This window comes from Papio anubis, chromosome 4, assembly GCF_008728515.1.
Source record: "Papio anubis isolate 15944 chromosome 4, Panubis1.0, whole genome shotgun sequence".
Classification (NCBI taxonomy): Eukaryota; Metazoa; Chordata; class Mammalia; order Primates; family Cercopithecidae; genus Papio; species Papio anubis.
The window spans coordinates 141239803-141254759 of record NC_044979.1 but is presented as its reverse complement, the minus strand read 5'-3'; the positions used below and the strand labels follow the sequence as shown (position 1 = coordinate 141254759).

At 48.1% G+C, this 14957-nt stretch overlaps 1 non-coding gene across 1 annotated transcript; it reads right to left on the bottom strand.

Annotated features, from left to right (window-relative positions):
* Positions 1-14128: 14128 nt before the first annotated feature.
* Positions 14129-14235, bottom strand: LOC116274855. Its single transcript, XR_004183609.1, has one exon. It is a non-coding gene; the product is annotated as a U6 spliceosomal RNA (small nuclear RNA).
* Between the last annotated feature and the right edge of the window lie 722 nt (positions 14236-14957).

The following is a 14957-nucleotide window of genomic DNA, read 5'->3' as shown; positions in this document are numbered from 1 at the left end:
CAGCATCCGGTCCTCCAGATCTGAATGAAAGAGCCTGGTTTCCGGGGTTTTTGTGTGTGTGTGTGTGCTTTTCATAATTCAGAATGTGTTTGGTTTTCATTTGCAACCCAGCCTGCCGGCCCATCTTCCCCACAATGCTTCCCCAAAGCTCGTCCGTAACCAAGATGAATAAATCAAGTCTTCTTGGCTCTAGCTGCCTCGCCGGGAAGGAATGTGGGGGTGTTGGGAGTGAGATCAGAAGATTCTCCTGGGTGGGGGTTCTCAAGACTCACCCTGGGGGTCGAAATAGACATGGGTCACACCCAGGGGACTTTTACAAAGTGCATGGTCCCAGGCCCCCACTTACAGGGTGAGGCCCGGGCAGGTTTTGCAGAAGCTCCCTATGTGGTTCTGGTGGCTTAAGGACCTTCTCAAGTCTAGTGCCTTCACTTCCCAAGAGGCAGCAGGAGACCCAGGAGAGAAGGAAGATCTCTGGGAGCAGATGGTAATCAGCGTCAACTCCAACATTAACACCTGTGTCAGTGCCAAGGCCGGCCCAGGGAGATCCAGTGTTCTGATTGGCCAGGCCTGGATCACTCATGGATGGCCAATCACTCATCCAGGTTCTGATTGGCCAGGGGGTGGGGTTAACCGGCTGAGTCCAAGGGGACCCCGAGTGGAGGGCGGTTCCCAGGGGAAATCAGGCTCGAAGGGCCCAGGGAGCCCCACCTGCTAGAAGCTGAGCCCAGGAAGTCCACAGTGCTCCAGGCATCCATTCCACAGAGTCATGACTCGGACAGGGGTGAGCTTGAGCCCCTGGAAGATTCTAGAACCTTCCAGAACCTCATCCATCTTATCTCCCAGGTCAGCAGAAAAACTATGAGTGTGCACAGGGTCTGGGGTGAGGGGAAGTCTGTTAACATTGCTGAGTGTTAACAGAAAAAAAAAAAAAAATTCCTGTGAAATATTTAAAGAGGTTTATTCTGCATGCCATTTTCCTGCCTCAGCCTCCCGAGTAGCTGGGACTACAGGTGCCCACCACCACGCCTGGCTAATTTTTTGTAGTTTTAGTAGAGACGAGGTTTCATCATGTTAGCCAAGATGGTCTCAAACTCCTGACCTCGTGATCCACCCGCCTCGGCCTCCCAAAGTGCTGGGATTACAGGCGTGAGCCACCACGCCCGGCCGAGTCAAGCTTTTTCTAAAGACTTGAAGTTGTAGAAGGGAATGCTGAAGTTCCTGTTATCCGTCATGGGATGCTATACAGGAGTCAGGTTGGAAAGTAAACCACATTGACCCAGTGCAGTGGCTGACGCCTGTAATCCCAGCAGTTTGAGAGGCCGAGGCAGGCAGATCACATGAGGTCAGGAGATCGAGACCAACTTGGCCCACCTGGCGAAACCCCATCTTTAGAAAAATACAAAAATTAACCAGATGTGGTGGCACGTGCCTGTAATTCCAGCTACTCGGGAAACCAAGGCATGAGAATTGCTTAAACCTGGGAGGTGGAGCTTGCAGTGAGCCAAGTTCGGAACACTGCACTCCAGCCTGGGTGACAGAGTGAGACTCTGTCTCAAAAAAAAAAGTAAGCCACATTATACCGGGTTATAAAAAAATTTTTTTAAACCTGACCAGGTGCAGTGACTCACACTTGTAATCTCAGCACTTTGGGAGGCTGAGGCGGGTGATCACTTAAGCTCAGGCATTTGAGACCAGCCTGGGCAACATGGCAAAACCCCGTCTCTACAAAAAGGTGGCCAGGTGTGGTGGTGTGCTCCTGTAGTCCCAGCTACCCAGGAGGCTAAGGTGGAAGGGTCACTTGAGCCCAGGAAGTCGAGGCTGCAGTGAGCCATGATCGTACCACTGCACTCCAGCCTGGGCGTCATAGTAAGACCCTGTCTCAGAGAAAAAAAAACAAAAAACAAAAACACCTTTATTGAGATTTTATGGTTTATAGGGAGTGATTTAACTCTTGCCTAGCATAGCCTCAGGTCCTGTTTATAATTTGGTATCTTATTGCCACAAAGAGTCTGTTTTGTCAGTCTTAGGATCTCTCTCCTTTTTTCTTTTTTTTTTTTTCTTTTTTGAGACGGAGTTTTGCTCTTGTTGCCCAGGCTGGAGTGCAGTAGTGCCATCTGGGTTCACTGCAACCTGCGCCTCCCAGGTTCAAGCAATTGATTCTCCTGCCTCAGCCTCCCAAGTAGCTGAAATTACAGGTGCCCGGCCATCACACAATTTTTGTATTTTTAGTAGAGATGGGGTTTCACCATGTTGGCCAGGCTCATCTCGAACTCCTGACCCCATGATCCACCTGCCTCAGCCTCCCAAAGTGCTGGGATTACAGGCATGAGCCACCATGCTCGGCCAGGTCCTGTTTTTAATTTGGTATCTTATTGCCACACAGAGTCTGTTCTGTCCGTCTTAGGATCTCTGTTTTAACCTTAATGCTGGTCACTTGTGTCTAAAATGAAAAAGGTGCTGTGTGGAGGTGGGTGCGTGGCATGACAGGACGTGCTCAGCCTCTCCCTGTCTCCCATGGCCAAGAGCCCAGTGTTTCAGGTTTCTTTGGAATGCCCCTTGGCTGGCCAAGTAGAGGGTCCGCTCTGTTGGTGGGTGGAGGGGCTGGGGGATTTATTTTTCATTTAGAAGAGGAAACAAAGGCAGATGTACAGGCTCAGTTTTAAAAAGGAATAGAAAGTAAAAAAGGCTGAGTCTTCCGGGCTGGGAGAAGAAGGAGGGGGCAGCGAGGAGAGGACCTCAACCAGCATCTGGAGCCGAGAATTCCCAGACTGGATCGTTTACACATGAATGTCTACTGAGAGGACCCTGGGGAGGATTATTTCATTCATTCATAGGAACAGAAGCCAAGCCAGCCAGGTTCATCTTAACACATGGGTCTACACCTGCGGCCCCTTGGTCTCCCCAAATCCACAACTGCTGGACATTCATGTCCCTTCGACGCCTTTTGCAGCCAGGCCTCAGTATTTCCCGATTCAGGACAAGCAAGCATTTGGATCTTTGGAATGGCAGAATTCTGAAGCTAATGAGGCCATTACTCTTCAAAGGTTTAATTTGCTTTGATGCGCCAATCTATAATCATATTTCCAAACAGCTTCTGTTTAATTACTGCACAAAACAAATGAGGTGCCTGAGCAGTTTGTGTCTGATCGACTCGCTGCCATGGTCTGAATGTCTGTGTCCCCCCAAAAATTTAGATGTTGCAACTGAGACCCCAGGGTCATGATATTAGGAGATGAGGGCTTTGGAGGTGATCAGGTCATGAGGGTGGAGACCTCCTGTCTCCTTTTCAATATTCACCTTGTTCAGTGTGAGCAACGCCCAGAGCTGCCTAATAATTTTGGGGGGGATTTAATGTACAGTATTCAGATTTTTTTTTTCTCTTGCTTGCAATCAAATATTCCCGACTTACACCAGACACCAGAACCACAGTCTTGCCCCTTGTAATACAGGTCTCCAGGCAGGGAGGGGGCTAAGTCCAAGACTCACTGGGGTTGTTCAGTGTGAAACCATCCAACTCTCTTGTCCTGACCACGCCCCTCATCCAGCTCATCTAGATCATATGTTTGCTGCAGGGATACTGCAATACACAAGGTGGCAGAAAAAGAAATGGTTAAAAAAGCAATCGCGGCCCTGCGTGGTGGCTCACGCCTGTAATCCCAGCACTTTGGGAGGCCGAGGCGGGTAGATCACTTGTGGTCACGAGATCAGTCTGGCCAATGTGGTGAAACCCTGTCTCTACTAAAAACGTAAAAATTAGCCAAGTATGGTGGCACATGCCTGTAATCTCACGTACTTGGGAGGCTGAGGCGAGAGAATTGCTTGAACCTCGGAGACAGAGGATGCAGTGAGCCGAGACTGCACCACTGCACCCCAGCCTGGGGAACAGAACTGGACTCCCTCTCCAAAAAAAAAAAAAAAAAAGCAATTGCAACATAGCCATGTAGGCATTAAAACAGAAGATATGGGACACTGTGGGAGCACAGATGAGGGCCACATAATCCATGTAGGGGGTGGCCAGGGATGAGGAGGGACCAGAGCTGACTAGCACAGGAAGAGGATAGAGCCAGAGTGACCAGCTGTCCTGGTTTACCTGGGACTATCTTGGTTTTAGTGTTGAAAATTCCATGTCCTGGCTGGGTGTGGTGGCTCATGCCTGTAATCCCAGCACTTTGGGAGGAAGAGTTGGACGAATCACCTGAAGCCAGGAGTTTGAAACCAGCCTGGCCAGCATGTCAAAACCATGTCTCTACTAAAAATACAAAAATTAGCTGGGCATGGTGGTGCCTGCCTGTAATCCCAGCTACTCCAGAGGCTGAGGGAGGAGGATCTCTTGAATCTGGGAGATAGAGGTTGCAGTGAGCCGAGATCGCACCACTGCACTCCACCCTGGGCACAGAGCATGACTCCGTCAAAAAAAAAAAAAAAAAAAAAAGGGAGGAAGGAAGGAAAACTGGGCGCGGTGGCTCATGCCTGTAATCCCAGCACTTTGTGAGGCCCGAGGCGGCCGGATCACGAGGTCAGAAGATCGACAATCCTGGCTAACAGAGTGAAACCTCGCCCCACAAAACATACAAAAAAATTAGCTGTATGCAGGTGGGCACCTGTAGTCCCAGCTACTGGGAGGCTGAGGAGGACTGCTTGACCCAGGAGGTGAGTTTCTGTGCTGAGATCACGCCACTGCACTCCAGCCTGGGCCAGAGCTGAGATCGCCTCAAGAAAAAAAAGTCCCATGTCCTGAGAACCCCCCACAGTGCCGGGCAACCTGGGTGGTCAGTCTCCAGATGGAGCCCCCAGGGGATTTGTTTGTGCCTGGAGTGGAGAGTGCTGGGCAAACAGTGGAGAGAAATTGAGATGGAGCAGGATCATCAGGGGTCTTGCGGCCCATGGAAGAAGGTCTGGATCTTGAAGCCTAGATCGAATAGCGAGGGGAGGCATGGGAGATTCTCACACAGGAGCACAAGATGATGAGATCTGTGACTTTTCCAAGATTCTTTCACCTGCTCTCCATGAGAACGGGGTGTTGGAGTGAGAGACAGGGCAGAGAGGTCCGTCTGGGGGCTACTGCAAGAGACACCCCACACACAGGGACGCTACAGGGAGGCCCGTGGTGGCAGTGGGGGTGCTTCAAGTGCGATTCTGAGTCTTTTGTGGGAGAGTGAACTAGTGCCAGCCTCACTCTGAGCCCCCAAAGAGAGTCACAGCCCATCTCCTCTGATAGAGGCATCCAGCTGCACCCTGCACATGGATGCTTTTCTCAGCATGTGCGCTATTGCAGGCAGTTCTAGGGATTTTGCAAACTTCTGAGATCCATTGTGCACCCCAGAGTCTGAACCCCTAAATTAGGGCTCTGGGTGGCCCCATCCTGCCATTCTTTGTAGATCAGTGCCTTGCCTCCCTTTCAATGGAATGGAATGGACTGAATGGAATGAACATCTGACTGAGTTCTGTAAGGATCAGCCCTTCCTGAGGACACCTGATTCCTGGCCCTCCAGAGCTCCTTGCCTCCTCCCCCACTTCCAGCCTAGGCCCTCCAATCACCTGGCCTTGCTGGGGGTTGGGGGAAGGGATAACCCTCCAAGAAACCCACTCAAGCTAATTCCCAGGTCAGTTTTGATCAAGTCCATTTTTCTTTTCTTTTTTTTTCTTTTTTTTCTTTCTTTTTTTTTTTGAGACAGAGTCTTGCTTTGTCACCCAAGCTGGAGGGCAGTGGCACGATTATAGCTCACTACAGCCTCTAATTCCTGGCCTCAAGCGATCCTCTCACCTCAGCCTCCCAAGTAGCTGGGACTACAGGTACATGCCACCATACTCCAGCTTCCATTTTTGCAGAGACGCAGTTTCACTATGTTGCCCAGGCTGGTCTTGAACTCCTCGCCTCAAGTGATCCTCCCTCCTCAGCCTCACAAAATGCGGGGATTACAGGCATGAGCCATCATTCCCGGCCTCAAGTCGATTTCATACATACAGCAAGTAGGTGGGGGAGCCTTGTGTAGTTCTGGGGCCCAGCACGTTGCATTTTCTATTACCTTGTTGCCTGCAAGAATGTGTGTTAGAGACATCCAGCTCTCCTCTTCTTTATTTGAAGATTATATTACAGATGAAGGTACAGCCGGCACTTGACTGAAATATAAATGGGTAGACAAGTTTTTTCCATTTCAAAACTCCACCAAGGAAATAGTACCTGAAGAATTACAACGGATTCTCAGGGCAACTCAACCAAGAGTTCTCTCTTTTCTCTTTTTTTTTTTTTTTTTTTTTTTTTTTTTTTTTTGAGAAGGAGTTTCGCTCTTGTTGCCCAGGCTGGAGTGCAGTGGAGTGATCCCAGCTCTCTGCAACCTCTGCCTCCCCTCCCCACCCTCCACCCCTGGCTCAATCGATTCTCCTGCCCCAGCCCCCCAAGTAGCTGGAATTACAGGCATGTGCCACCACACCCAGCTAATTTTTTGTATTTTTAGTAGAGATGGGGTTTCACCATGTTGGCCAGGCTGGTCTCAAACTCCCGACCTCAGGTGACCCACCGCCTTGGCCTCCCAAAGTGCTGAGATTACAGACATGAGCCACCACGCCCGGGCGAGTTCTCTCTTCTCCAAGGGGGTATATTGCATCATCTCTGACTTCACCAGTTGGCATCTGGGGTCCAGGAAAGAAATCGAATACTGATTGTGTGTATCATGACACCATCTCCAGGAGGCAACAGAGGGAACAGCTAGAAAAATAGTGAACACACAGTCTAAGAAGGGAGAGTATTTCCCTGCTTTCTGCCCCGCACATGAAGGCGTTGATTACTGATAAAGTTGTTTGTTTTGTTTTCGTTTTTGAGACAGAGTTTCACTCTTGTCGCCCAGGCTGGAGTGCAGTGGCGCGATCTCTGCTCACTGTAACCTCTGCCTCTTGGGTTCAAGTGATTCTCCTGCCTCAGCCTCCCGAGTAGCTGGGATTGCGGGCGCCTGCCACCACACCCAGCTAATTTTTTCTGTGTTAGTAGTAAAGACGGGGTTTTACCTTGTTGGCCAGGCTAGTCTTGAACTCCTGAACTCAGGTGATCCGCCCAACTCGGCCTCCCAAAGTGCTGGGATTACAGGCATGAGCCACCGCACCCAGCCATGATTACTAATAGAGTTTTAAGTTCTCCGGAAAGGAGACACAAATGCCTGGGGCTCCGGGAGAGGTGGAGATTGTGCGGATAAGGACTCAGGATAAGGATGCTGGATCCTGGTCAGAGACGATTACTGGAGGTCCCAAAACTAAGGTGAGCTACAAATTACACCAATAGAAACCTTCTGGCCAGGCACAGTGGCTCATGCCTGTAATCCCAGCACCTTGGGAGGCCAAGGCAGGAGGACCACTTCAGGTTAGGAATCTAAGACCAGGCTGGCCAAAATGAAACCCCGTCTCTACTAAAAAATATGACAACTAGCCAGACCTAGTGGCACAGGCCTGTAATCCCAGCTACTCGGGAGGCTGAGGCAGGAGAATCACTTGAACCCAGGAGGCAGAGGTTGCAGTAAGCCGAGATGGCGCCACTACACTCCAGCCTGGGTGAGAGAGCAAGACTCCATCTAAAAAAATAAATAAATAAAACCTTCTTAGGACCGTAAAGTGATTGGAATATTTACTATTTACAGCAAGTGAAATCAGATGGGAGAAAGACATCCTTGCACAAGCAGGCCAGGCACGGTGGCTCATGCCTGTAATATCAGATCTTTGGGAGGCCAAAGTGGAAAGATTGCTTGAGACCAGGAGTTCAAGACCAGCCTGGGCAACATAGCAAGATCCCCCCTCATCTCTACAAAAAAAAAAAAAACCACATTAAAATTAGCCAGGCATGGTAGCACGCACCTGTAGTCCCAGCTACTCAGGAGGCTAATGTGGGAGGATCACTTGAGTCCAGGAGTTCAAGGCTGCAGTGAGCTGTAATCCACTGCACTCTAGCCTGGGAAACAGAGACCCTGTCTCAAAATATTGCGCAAGCAGCCAGAAGTCTGGCATTCCTCAGCAGAGAGCCCGGTCCAGACTATTTGTGCCATAATGGTATCACTGCCTGCAGTGCAAACCCGCACGGTGGCTGTGACATGTGTCACTGGCTATTCTGGCACTGGCCTCTAGCCTTTGAGCCAGGCCACCAATCACCAAGAACAGTCCAGCCCTCTCTAGGGACTCTCTGGCTTAGTGCCCTGAGCAAGGCTGTTGGCTCAGACCCTGGCTGGCTGCCCTGCTATCATTCTTGCTGTCTGGGGCTGATGAATTGGGAGGAAAGACATTGATCCAACCCAAATGGCCCCAAGGACACAGCCAGCGCTTCCAGGAAGAGCTGCAGAAGAAACGACACGTCAGACACAGGTCAAGGTGGAGAGAGACCCCCAACAACCCAGCGGCAGCCTCTCCAGCCTCACACAATCTCAGGTAAGCCTGTCATGAGAATTAAATGGTGCCTTTGTTTGCAGAGGCTGCCATCACAAGTACCACATGGAGAGGCTTAAACAGCAGGAATGTATTTTTTCTCACCATTCTAGAGGCTAGAAGGCCAAGATCAAGGTGTTGGGAAAGTGGGTTCCTTCTTTTTTTTTTTTTTTTTGACAGAGTCTTGCTTGGTTGCCCAGGCTGGAGTACAATGGCACAGTCTCGGCTTACTGCAACCTCTGCCTCCCGGATTCAAGTGATTCTCCTGCCTCAGCCTCCCAAGCAGCTGGGATTATAGGTGCCCAACACCGTGCCTGGCTAATTTTTGTATTTTTATTTACTTGTTTGTTTATTTGTTTATTTTTCTGAGACGGAGTCTTGCTCTGTCATCTAGGCTGGAGTGCAATGGCGCGATGTAGGCTCACTGCAAACTCCGCCTCCCGGATTTGAGCGATTCTCCTGCCTCAGCCTCACAAGCAGCTGGGATTACAGGCGCCCACCACCATGCCCGGCTAATTTTTGTATTTTTAGTAGAGGTGGGGTATCACCATGTTGGTCAGGCTGGTCTTGAACTTCTGACCTCATGATCTGCCTGCCTCAGCCTCTCAAAATGCTGGGATTACAGGCATGAGCCACCATGCCCAGTCCAGTGGGTTCCTTCTGAAGCCTGTCTCCTTGGCTTGTATAGGGCATCCTCTTCCTGTATGGTCTTCCCTCTATATGAGACTTTGTATAAATTTCCTCTTCTTAGAAGGACAGCAGCCATGTTGGCTTAAGGCCCACCCTAACAACCTCGTGTCAACTCAGTTACTACCTTTGAAGACCCTGTCTCCTGGGCATGGTGGCTCATGCCTGTAATCCCAACATTTTGGGAGGCCAAGGTGGGCGGATTGCTTGAGGTCAGGAGTTCAAGACCCGCCTGGCCTACATGGTGAAACCCCGTCTCTACTAGAAATACAAAAATTGGCCAGGCGCAGTGGTGCATACCTGCAATCCCAGCTACTCAGGAGGTTGAGGCACAAAAATCACTTGAACATGATAGGGCAGATGTCACAGTGAGTTGAGATCACGCCACTGCACTCCAGCCTGGGTGACAGAGTGAGACTCCCTCTCAAAAAATAAATTAAATAAATAAATAAATAAATACCCTGTCTCCAAACACAGCCACATTCTCAAGTACTGCGGTGTAGAATTTCAATGCATGAATTTTAGAGAGACACTATTCAGCCCATAGGAGATGAGATGCCGGCTGGGCGCGGTGGCTCACGCCTGTAATCCCAGCACTTTGGGAGGCCAAGGCAGGTAGATCATGAGGTCAGGAGTTTGAGACCAGCCTGGCCAACATGGTGAAACCCCATCTCTACTAAAAATACAAAAATTAGCCAGGTGTGGTGGTGCACACCTGAAATCCCAGCTACTCAGGGGGCTGAGGCAGGAGAATCTCTCGAACTGGAGAGGCAGAGGTTGCAGTGAGCCGAGATTATGTCACTGCACTCCAGCCTGGGCGACAGAGCGAGACTCCATCTCAAAACAAACAAACAAAAAGAGACGAGATGCTGCACAGAGGTGGCCAGATCCATGAGAGGTGGTTATTAAGCGGTGGCAAGTGTGAGTTCTTTCTTTAGAGTGACTGAGAAGGCGAGATAACATGGAAAAAACACCAGAATTCTGGGGTCTTTCCGCAGTCAACCTTTCTCTCCACCAGGAAGCCTTCCTGGATGACAGCAGTGAGTTCTTTCGGAAAGGAAGTAATTCCGTTGTACCCTGTGCAAGCCTGGATTTATGACTCGGCTCCTCTGAGCTGGTTCACAAACTCCCTCAAGCCTCCAATGATGGGCAAAGTGAGCCTTGGGCAGGAATCCCAGGGCTGCTGCTGTGCCCACAGCTCCAGCCAACATCCAGTGCCAGCCTGGGAGTGCCTGGAGAGCCTGCAGCCTGCGTCAGGGGTCCTGATGTTGCTGCCTCCACACTGCCCCTTGCAGACATCATTTGGATGGGAAGGAACAGAGCTCGGGCAGGGACATGTTTAGAATTCCTTCCTAGAGCTGATTCCATTGGACATGGGGCAGGGGAGTGAATTCCGCCCCTCTGGCGTTTTTCTTTTGCTGACCTGAACCTCTTGGTGAGAATTCCTCTTGGGACATCCTCAGAGGCCCTGAGGTCCATCTACCCAGGAAAGACACAGCCCTGAAAATAGGAGGCAGGTCCTCCAGCGACTGGCAAGGACCCAGGAACGGGAGCTCCCAACAGCCTGAGAGAGGGATCAGAAGAGAGAGGTCAGATTGATTGTAAGGCAAGAAGTGATTGAAAAGCATCTTCTGTGATTTAAAAGCATTCCCTAGGCCAGGTACTGTGTCTCACGCCTATAATCTCAGCATTTTGGGAGGCTCCCATGGGAGGGTCACTTGAGGACCTCCCTGGGCAAGAGTTCAGGACCACCCTGGGCAACATAGTGAGACCTTGTCTCTACAAAAAGTTATTTTATTTTATTATTGTTATTTATTATTTATTAATTTTTTACATATTTTTTAATTTTTTGAGATAGAGTCTCATTCTGTCACCCAGGCTTGGCTCACTGCAACCTCCACCTCCCAGGTTCAAGCAATTCTCCTACCTCAGCCTCTTGAGTAGCTGAGATTACAGGTACGCACCACCATCCCCAGCTAATTTTTTAAATGTGTTGTTGTTTTTTGGTTTTTGGTGGGGTTTTTTTTTTTGTATTTTTAGTAGAGAGAGGGTTTTGCCATGTTACCCAGACTGGTCTTGAACACCCGACCTCAAGTGATCTTCCTGCCTTGGCCTCCCAAAGTTCTGGGATTACAGGTGTGGGCCACCGCACCCAGCCCTACAAAAAATTTTAAAATTGGCCAGGCATGGTGGAGTGGACCTGTGGTCCCAGCTACTGGAGAGGCTGAGGTGGGAGGATTGCTTGAGCACAAGGATTGGAGGCTATTCAGTGAGCTGTGTTCGTGCCACTGCACTTCAGCCTGGGTGACAGAGAAAGACCCTGTCTCTAAAAAAATAAATAAGTAAAATAAAAGCAATTTCTGATAGTTTCCCATGCTTCCCACTGATTTAAAAAATCGTCCCTAACCCCAAATCCCAAACAGCCTTTTCTTTTTTGTTTCTTGTTTTGTTTTGGTTTGGTTTGGGTTTTTTTGTTTTTTTGTTTGTTTGAGACGGAGTCTTGCTCTGTTGCCCAGGCTGGAGTGCAGTGGTGCAATTTTGGCTGACTGCAACCTCCGTCTCCCGAGTTCAAGCAATTCTCCCTACCTCAACCTCCTGAGTAGCTGGGATTACAGGCGCATGCCATGATGCCTGGATAGTTTTTGTATTTTTTACTAGAGATAGGGTTTTGCCATGTTGCCCAGGCTGGTCTCGAACTCCTGACCTCAGGTGATCTGCCCACCTCGGCCTCCCAAAGTGCTGGGATTACAAGCGTGAGCCACCGTGCCTGGCCCCAAACAGCCTTTTCAATGCTGGTTGTGTCAAAGGCCTTTTCGGCTTTTGCTAACTCTACTTCCTACCAAATGCAAACTGCTCTTGATGTCTTCCCTGAAATTTTGACATGTTGTATCAATTGGAAGATTGGAATGTTGTATCAATTAGAAGATGGTTGTATCGATTGGCTTGTTGTATCACTTGGAAGATTGTTGTATCAATTGGAAGATTATTGTATCAATTGAAAGATTGTTGTATCAGTTGAAATGTTGTATCAGTTGGAAGATGGTTGTATCAATTGGCTTGTTGTATCCATTGGAAGATTGTTGTATCAATTGAAAGTTTATTGTATCAATTGGAAGATTGTTGTATCAATTGAAAGACTGTTGTATCAGTTGGAATGTTGTATCAGTTGGAAGATGGTTGTATCAATTGGCTTGTTGTATCAATTGGAGGATTGCTGTATCAATTAGAAGATGGTTATATCAGTTGGAAGATGCTTATATCAATTGGCTTGTTGTATCAATTGGAAGATTGTTGTATCAATTGGAAGACTGGAGTGTTGTATCAGTTGGAAGACTTGTATCAATTGGCTTGTATCAGTTGGCTTGTTGTATCAATTGGAAGACTGTTGCATCAATTGGAAGACTGGAATATTGTATCAGTTGGAAGGCGGTTGTTTCAATTGACTTGTATCGATTGGAAGATTGTTGTATCAATTGGAAGACTGGAATGTTGTATCGATTGGAAGATTGGTACATGTTGTATCAGTTGGAAGATTTTCTCCGAAACTGTGAGCAAGTTGCTGATAATTTTCTGCAACAGAAACGCCACCAGGGCTTTTTCTTTCTCCTTTTCCATTTAAAAACTGGATTATAGTAGACATTTTCCCCCTGGGGGTCTATATGTAGGAGAGCAGTTATTTCAATTCCAGAGAGTTTTAGCTGATGCATTTACAGAGATGTGGCCTGTGCGTCGTGAAATGCAGTACAGTCACCAGCATTTGTTTGCTGTGCACCAAACTGGGCTCTTGCCCCTGCTGGTCCACACTTTTGAACATGGGAAACTTTCTTCCTGTCTGGTGGATCCTGATAACTGCAAAAGCAGCATTTGTGATCAAGCTCCAGGACCTGAATTGTGCAGAACAGAGTAAAGGCAAACCCCTTCCAGCTCCCTCCCTCATCAAATCACGAAATTTCTCCAGAGGAGCCCCGGAGTCATCTTGCCTTCCATCAAAACCCCTTTTTTCTTTCTCTTGAAAATTTGATGAGAACCAAGTGGCGGCTTTCATCAGCGATTCCTGAAGAAAGAGAGAGGGGCGATAGTCCTCATCCACTGCCACAACCCCCATGTCATGCCGACAGTGCCTTCAGGAAGAAACATTAGACTTTTCTCTGTATGCACCTCACTCCTCTGCAGATTCATAAACAGCAGGGCACACAAGAAATGAACAAGGTTCCTCGAAAACTTAAAAACAGATCCAGCAATTGCACTTCTGGCTCTGTACCCCAAAGAAGCAAAAGCAGGGCCCCAAGGAGATATTTGCATAACCAATTTTTTTTTTTTTTTTTTTTTTTTTTTTTTTAAAGATGGAGTCTTACTCTGTCACCCAGGCTGGAGGACAGTGGCACAATCTCCACTCACTGCAACCTCCCGGATTCAAGCGATTCTCCTGCCTCAGTCTCCTGAGTATCTGGTACTATAGGCATGCATGCGCCACCATGCCCAGCTAATCCATAACCAATTTTATAGCAGCATTATTTACAATAGCCAAAGGGTAGAAGCAACCCAGGTGTCCATCAACAGATAAATGGATAAACACAGTGTGATACATTCGTGCCATGAAAATTTTTTTTTATCATACTTTAAGTTCTGGGATTTATGTGTAGAATGTGTAAGTTTGTTACATAGGTATACACATGCCATGGTGGTTTGCTGCACCCATCAACCCGTCATCTACATTAGGTATTTCTCCTAATGCTATCCATGCCCTAGCCCCCGACCCCCTGACAGGCCCCAGTGTGTGATGTTCCCCTCCCTGTGTCCATGGGTTCTCATTGTTCAACTCCCACTTATGAGTGAGAACATGCAGTGTTTGGTTTTCTGTTCCTATGTTAGTTTGCTAAAAATGATGGTTTCCAGCTTCATCCATGTCCCTGCAAAGGACATGAACTCATCCTTTTTTATGGCTGCATAGTGTTCCATGGTGTATATGTGCCACATTTTCTTTATCCAGTCTATCATTGATGGGAATTTGGGTTGATTCCAAGTCTTCACTATTGTGAAAAACAATATGGAACACTTCACAAATTTGCGTGTCATCCTTGCGCAGGGGCCATGCTAATCTTCTCTGTATCTTTCCAATTTTGGTATATGTGCTACGGAATCAAGCACCATGCCATGGAATATTATTCAGCCATAAAAAAATGGAAATTCTATCACATGGCACACCATAATAAAACATGAGAACATTATGCTCAGTGAAATAAACCAGTCATAAAAAGACAAATATTGCATGATTCCACTTAAATGAGGCACCTAGAGCAAGCTAATTCATAGAGACAGAAAGTAGACTGGGGGTTACCAGAGGCTGGAGGAGGGAAATAGGGGAGTTAGTATTTAATGGATAGAGTTTCAGTTTTGCAAGATAAAAAGTGTTCTGGAAATCCCTTACACAACAATGTGAATGTACTTCTTTTTTGTTTTTTTTTTTTTTTTTTTTGTAGATGGAGTCTTGTGCTGTCACCCAGGCTGGAGTGTGGTGGTGCCATCTTGGCTCACTGCAACCTCCACCTCCCCGGTTCAAGCAATTCTCTGCCTCAGCCTCCCGAGTAGCTGAGATTACAGGCACCTGCCACCATACCCAGCTAATTTTGTTTATTTTTTAATTTTAGTAGAGATAGGGTTTCACCATGTTGGCCAGGCTGGTCTTGAACTCCTGACCTCAGGTGATCCACCCACCTTGGCCTCCTGAAGTGCTGGGGTTAACAGACGTGAGCCACTGCACCTGGCCAATGTGAATATACTTAACACTACTGAACTATTTTATTTTATTTTATTTTATTTTGAAATAGAGTCTCGCCCTGTCACCCACACTGGAGTGCAGTGGTGCAATT